This window comes from Solanum stenotomum, chromosome 11 (assembly GCF_019186545.1).
Source record: "Solanum stenotomum isolate F172 chromosome 11, ASM1918654v1, whole genome shotgun sequence".
NCBI classification, from domain to species: domain Eukaryota; kingdom Viridiplantae; phylum Streptophyta; class Magnoliopsida; order Solanales; family Solanaceae; genus Solanum; species Solanum stenotomum.
Genome location: NC_064292.1, coordinates 1318832 through 1327131, shown reverse-complemented (window position 1 = coordinate 1327131; position 8300 = coordinate 1318832).

Genomic DNA, 8300 nt, shown 5'->3' with positions numbered 1-8300 from the left:
TATCCGCATATTTCACTTAGACACTCTAATTCAACCTTTTACCTATTGAATACTTTTACCTATACAAAAATTGTTCCTATTAGACACATTTTGATAATCAACAAAAAAATGTCAAGAGTGTGTGATGCACTTGCCATGACATGGCAAACTAACTAATTAAAAGAAGCCACGTGTCTTAAAAGATGCCATGTGTCTTTTGGGCTCCAAAATAATTATAATTAAAAAAAAATAAAAAATCCTAAAGTATGTATGTTGCTGCCTCCGCCTCCGACTCCAACCTTCCCATTCCCCCCACTTCATCTTCTTCCCCTTTTTTTTTTAAAAAAAAGCTCAAATCTCCTAAATTTTTCTACTTCTTTTTTTAATTTATTTTTGTTTTTAAGCTTAGATTCGATTCATGTTTGAGTTGATTTGGCAGAAAGAAAGAGATGTGTGGTCACAGTGTTTTTCGATGAACAAATTAAAATTTGTGATTGATTGTTTGAAAGGCTAAAAAGAAAGATATTGACAACGATAGATTTGGAGAAAAATGAGGTGGTGCCAATGGTGGGAGGTGGGTTAATGGCTGGTTAAAAAAGATAAAGAAGATGATGGCCTGAAAATATAGGGAAAGAAGATGATGGTCTGCAAAAAAAAGGGGAAGAAGATGATTAGAGAAAGAAAGGAAAGGAGAAGTGTGGATGTGGTGACGGCAGATCTGATTAAAAAACAAGGTGGCGTGGAGAAGAAGAATGATTGCAGCTCGAGAAAGAAAGGGAATGAACTTTAATGGTGGGACACCGGTGATTGCGGTGGTGAGAAGGTGGTTGCAATGGTGGTTGAGTCAAAGAAGAAGAAGAAGAGATGCTAATTTTTATTTTTTTTTAAAAGATAAATTTTTTAACGTTAAAATATTGGAGAAAAAACAATTCACGCGCCCCATTTGCGTGACTCACAAACGATTTGCCATGTAGGCAAAAAATGCTTAGACGGTTCAAATCTGGGGTGGTAGAGGTGTTCAATAGGTACTAGGTGTAGTTGAGGTGTCTAAATGAATAATGAGAACAACTTTAAGGGGCCACATATGACTTTGGCCTTAAAAAATTTAAAATAATATGATGGAGGTTGTAAACTATCACAAATTGACTTAAAAAACCTCCACAAATTCCAATGCACGTTTGCGACGGTCGTTATGGAGGTTTCTTAAAACCGCCACAAATATGCTCGTGGCAAAGGTAATTGTAGCATTTTTAAAAACCGCCACAATTCTTATTGTGAGGGTCAAAAATTGCCTCAAATTGACAAAATAACTCCCATAAATTGAGCATTTTTTGTAGTGCGTCATAAGAAATTAAGCTTGAAGCTCTCGATCACCTTACCAACAATTTGAAAGTCGATAATTGTTACTAATAATTATTTTAATCTTATATACAATGTGATTTTTCGATGCCATCGACTTCTCTAGCTATCTCTACCTATGTGTGCAATGGTAGGTGTAGGTCCCCATTACCACATGTATGTAAACTATATAGTTGTGTCCCCATTCATTATTTGAACTTTGTGTGTATTTATAGGTGAAAACTACTCTAAAATTTCCGACATAACAAAGTGATATATCTTAGCACATGATCATACCTCAAACATGAACTAATTAATTTGTCAAGATAGAGGTGTCTCCTTGGAGCTTTCTATTTGAATTTGTTCACTTGTAGCTTTTTATTTACGAGACATCTCGAATATTTCATAAACTTTGAATTATTCATAAAGAGATCAAAATATATCACTCTTACTATCAAAATACTTCAAGATCGACAAATCATCATAGTTCGAGAAATATGTCACTAACGATCCTTGAATCATGGAGAAATCTTAAGAGAGAAGAATTAAGGAATCAACAGTTTTGTAATAGAATTCTTCTTTCTTATTTATTTTGTAATTGCAGTATATTTTCATACTAGAAAATTAAATTTGGTCGAAACAAATTGGTTGGTGCAAAAAGGGACATATTTGAAACGAAAATAACTATGAAAACGTTAAAAGATAAATAGAAGACAAAGACATTATTATAAAACAAATGGCAAACATGATTAGATTAAGCACGATTAAAGATATGTTTATTTGTTTTGGCCACTAGTGAGGATTTAGGAGATGCTTTATTTTAGATTTTGTTGGAGTGTTTAGGTAGAAAATACAAGCAAATTTGTGTTATTGACAAGTCGAACTAATAATGTGTGAAAAGGTTCCTCCTCTTTGTGTGAAGGGTACTATTGCACTAAAGAAAAAGATAAGGATGTAGGGGGTTGTGGGGAGGGGGGGGGGGGGGGGGNNGGGGGGTCCATAATGTAAATTATGAGTATGGTTGAATTCAAATAACTTTGATCTTAATTTTATATACATCTAAAGATTAAATTTCAAATTCGATTTCCTAGAATTTTGAAGTTTAAATACTGAATTCATTTTTGTGCAGAAATAGGGATTGATCCACAATGTAAAGTGTAAATTATGATTTAGTCAAATACAATAATATTGATCTAAACTCTATATATGCATTAAAAATTCACTAAATACGTATAAATATTAAATTTAAAATTTGGTTAATAATATTTGACATCATCGTCGTCTTCGAATCTTAAATCAATAGGCGATGATTCGACCAAACCTAGCTAGTATATTTGGCCTTAACCTTATATATGTGTAAAAAAATATTCTACTAAATATATATAAATATTAAATTTTAAATTCATCTATTAGTGTTTGACTTAAAATCCTACTAAATATAAAAATGTTAAATTTCAAATTCATCTATTAGTGTTTGAGGTTGTGATCCAAATATTCTGAATTTATAAAAATTAAATTCTATATGTGTCTTTCTTTAAAGATAGGAGTGGGTTCAGTATGAGCTATATGAGTGTAGTCGAACTCAACAGTTTTAACCTACACTTTCTCTATTTATATATGTATTAACAAATTTACTAAATAGGTATAATTATTTATTGAGATCCAATTATTAATATTTGAGATTGTTATCCTAGAATATCTATATTGATAAAATTTAAATTTTGAATCTGCTTCTTTCGAGGCGGGTGGACAAACTTTTTGAAACTGTTTGTCCTTCAAACAAATCTTTCTTTAGTTCTTATCCCAAGAAATTCCAAAACCAAAATCCAAATAAGATAGTCTTTGCTCCCCATTTTGATAAAATCAAAGTTCTTGAGGAGACCCACCATTGAATTATGATGATGATGGATAAAGAAAGAGTTTGATCTTGAAGTGAAATTGTATTTTGTCCAAATTTGAAGACATTTCAATGAAATTTTGCTCTTTGGGAACAACTTTTTTGCCCCAAGCCATTATGGGTTGTGGTGGGATGGTTGTGGTCAGGGACGTAGCTATGTTATAGTCAAAGTGTCCAATTGGACACTCTTTGTCAAAAAATAATGCAGTATATATAAGTAAAAATAATATATGAAGTGATCAAATAACATATTCTGGACATCCTTGACAGAACAAAATGTTGTAGCTCAGTGGTTTTAGATGTCTTGAAAGAGCCGGTGCTCACTTTGGACACCCTCCATGAAATTCCTAGCTCCGCCACTGATTGTGGTTCCTTCATGCTTAACTAGAATGAGTCTTGCAATGTGTGATCCAAATATAATCGAAATTCAATACGAATACTAAACACCATATTGAAACTAATAAAACAAAACAAAACTCTTTAGCCGGCCCACATTTTTGTCATCAATGGCATATATAATTGATGAATGGTGACCATTCCACTATAATGTTAGTTGCCTTCATTGATGGAACTTGCTACCTCACGCTGACCCCCACCTGAATTTTGTATGTTGCTATATTTGGATATCATTTCTTGATAATGGAAATATATATATTTGGCTATGTCAATTCATGTGATGCGAACACTAAAGGGTGTTTTTGGAACGAAGGAAAATATTTTTTAATTTGTTCATGTTCGACTGACTTAAATGTTTTGAAAAAAATTATAATCAAGAAATTTTTGAGGACTAGTCAGGGTACGATTCAAAACTTGAAGAATAATGAATCGTTTTGCTAGCTACTCTTCTGCACTAAAATACTGAACCTTTGTCAGTTATCTAGAGTTCAAACTTGTAAGTATGTCTAATTCATATATCGCGTGCTGAGTTGAATATTACTTAGTGTGTGTCAATTCATATGAAACTATTACTGAGTGAACACAACAATATAATATATAACCGAGAAATTTCTGAGGGTGATTAATTGAAGGCACGATCCAAAATTTGATAGCTAACGGGTTCTATCTCTATTCTCCTCCACTAAAATACTAGACCTTCATTAGTTGCAATGTTCAAATTCGTTGCATACATCTAAGTCGCGTATTATATATTGGACTCTTACCCCTCAATCAAAATCTTGCCCGAAGAGATTTTCTAAATTTCGTCATCTTTTTATGATGCTGACTAGACTCTGCTTAGTGCTTGATATTCAAGTTAAGTAGTAGTATAAATTGACTATATGTTAACTCATGTGAAACTAATATTGAACGAACACAACAAAATATAATCAATAAATTTTCGATGGTCATTTGAGGGCACGTCTTGAAACTTGTTAGATAAAGACTCTTATTTTAATATATTTTTCATCATTTAAATACGAGACTTTCATCCGTTGCAATGTTCAAACTCGTAACTTGCATCTAATACATGTATGACACGTTGGACTTTTACCACTCCACCAAAAAATTTCCCGCCAAAATATTTTGAATATCATCATCTTTTCATGATGTTGACTAGACTCTGCTTAGTGCTTGATGTCAAGTTAAATAATGCCACATTATTCAATCTTTTTACTCCTTTTTTTTTTTTAAAGAAAACAATTGTATTTGATTTTATTAAAATTTCTCAAGTTCATGTTGAAATTGGACAAAAACCAAATGGCCACTAAATTTATAACATATTGTTATATACATGAAAGTGATGAATGTGTGTTGTTGTGGATAATGGAAGAATTCAAAATAGAAGCAAGCTAAGAAAGATATGCCCATAAGATGTCAAGACACTTTCTATTTTTGTTACTTGATTATGTGTTAAACATATACTACTATTCCAAATTTGTTGGGGCCTACATTGCCTCTCCATAATGTCAATATTTAAAAAGTGAATAAATTACAAGGATCGCCAGTGGTGTCATTTTTATATTTATAAAAATGAATTTTATATATATTTATCTAGTAAAATATTTTGATAAAAAAATGTTTGTGACACCACATGAGGTAAGGTATATCTGTCTTTTAAGGATGAATATTGTGAACTTTTCATTCTTAACTAAATGTTTTGAGTTCACTGAATCCTTCCTCTTTTGATAGTTATATATGCAACACAATATGAGTTAATCGTGTTAAATAATAATGATATTGCTTAAAAGAAACTATAAATCCAATAATAATTCCCCCACCCCACCCCACACCCACAAAATACAATACCCAATAATGTTGTATGACTCAAACAAACTGTGTTCAAAGCTCTACCACATGACATTCTTTCAACAAGAGAAAGTAATTATTTTTCTAAAGAAACTCAAGTTAGTGTGTTGTTAGACACATTGAAATAACACAGCATAATGCAATAGCACAAGTGGGTGCCAGACTCTACTAACTCCTAAAGTCAACTTAAAAGAAAAAAAATAGAAAGAAAAAAAGTGGATGATTCCATTTTAGTCAAAGTAGATTATGTTTGGTGTTGTGTTTGTGCTTCATTGATAGGTTCCATAATCAAAGATGTATCATCTAATTCTTAATAGTTGCAAACTATTTTTGAATCTCACACAAATAGTGTATATATACATGAATATATATATATATAGTTTGAATAATTGAGTGAACAACTATTCACTACTAAACTATTGTCTCATTGAAAATTCTCAGTGAAAAATGTCTGGTTATTATTTTCAAAGATATTTTAATTACATCAATGCAAAAAGAAAAAAAGAATAGTGTTTTCACATGAAAAAAATTAGGAGGTTTTCCACCTTTTCAGTAAGAATCAATTTTCATGCATAGCTGATTCAATAGGCAAGAAATTGTTTTCATGCACCATGTGTTTTCCAGTTAGCTGATTCAGTAAAAATGAATGAAACAATTATATCGAAATCACAAATTTCTTATTAATTTAGGAGGGGAAAAACTTTTGTTTCTAGCATTGATTTAGATTAATTCTTCAACTTTCTTACATTACTTTACTTCACAATGTAGACATGGTAGAAATCCCAACATCAAGAGTACTATTCTTGGACAAAAAAATAAATCATCAAAGACTATTCCCCACTACCCCAACAGAAGTAGGTGGGGTGTGCTCTAGAAATGTCTAGTTTTATGCCTGACTAAGCTTAGAATAGACATATTATAATCGGATACGTCTTTTTATTGAAAAATTATATTGTATATGAATAAACTTTAAAATATATAATAAAAAAGACTCGCTATGGAGAAAGATGATTTTTTTCTTGTAGAGCATATGTAAGTAAGTCCAATCGAATTGAACCTCTATCTATAGATAGATAGAGAGAGGTGCAAAATAAGTCATAACATTATGTTACAACACCTTTGACTTACGATTTTACTTATTATTATTATTATTATGGTATGATCGATTCAAATGAGGTGAATTTTTTTCAATTACCAAGGCCATAACTTGTGGGCAACACTTATGTGGAGGTACATGCATAAAAACATGTATTGCAACATGTAAAACATATGTAAGGCACAATCAAATTAATAACATAAGAGCTCTTTCTCTATATATATATAGATAGAAAGAGAGTTGTGAAAGTAATAATTTTATGTTATGAGTTATGACGTCTTTAACTTACGATCTTAACACTATATATTGCTATTCTGAAATAAACGTTCAAATTGATTGAATCTTTTTCAATCATTTTAGTTAGAACTTATATATATACAATTGTGTGGGGTGCATGCATAACGATGATGAAACCGTGTAGGTTGAATGGGACATTGGTAAGTTGAAATACTATATTTATAGGTCGAAAATTACTTTTTATATATACTAAATCTTTATAAACACTTTTAATGAAATTTCCGATTTCTTAATTCAATGCAAATTCAATATTACTTATCAATTGACACTTGTATTTTAAAAAAGTACATATATAGTAAATCTTCAATACTTTTATTGAAATTTCTAATTTATTAATTCGACCCAAACTCAACACCACTTGTCAACATACACTTATATCTTTTAAACTAGAAATTTCTTCTAGATAGGACCTATATATATCTTTAACCCTTTTAGTGAAATTTCTAATTTTTTAATTCGATGCAAACTCAACGCTACTTATCAACTGACACAAAAGTAATTCCTAACTTTTTAATTCGAGTCAAACTCTTGATGCTACTTATCAAAAAAAGTCCAATTGAAAATTCTCTTTATATCTCATCCCATTTGCTTTCAGCAAGCACCTAATTCTTTGGAATAAACATTATCATATACTTGTGATTAATTATTCAAAGGACAACTAAATCTTCTACCTTGGAGTTTTCTTGAATTTTGTAATTCGAAGATGTTCGATGCTAAGCTCATTTCCACTTTATTATTCAAAAAAACTCAAATATAAGAATGATTGATGGAAGGGTTAAATTTATATTTAATCAGATTACTTATCAGATAATTATAGATAACCTTTTGATAATTAGTAATTCAGTAAACATGTAATTGATCTGCTATTACATGCTAAATTCACATATTTAACTTTGAAGTGGTCTATTTTACAAAATATGTAGAATATATATATATATATATATATATATATATATATATATATATATATATATATATTATATACACTAATTATATTGTGTATTTTTTGGCCATGTTGATAAACTACTTGGTCGAATGTTATATATCTATAACTTTTAATAAAAAAACTACACCATCAATAATACTTTTTTTCATTTTATATTTGTTGTCTAATATCAATTTGCATGATGATCTTACTAATCTAGATTCACGTCACGTAAGATACATTAAATTTTATTGATTTGATTCATTAGTTATTAATAGTGTAGATATGTTAAACTGACGACTGAGAAACTTAATTATCAATTAGTGAACGTTTATAATTGGATTATCGGTTTAGATGATAAACTTATTTCGAAGTAAGACAGTAATACTATTTTTTTCCTTTTTAAATTTCTTACAATATTTTCTCTTGAAAATATCTACTAAGCATATTAATCAACAAAAAAGGATCAAAGACTATATATATATATATATATATATATATATTAAATTTAATATATCTTATTA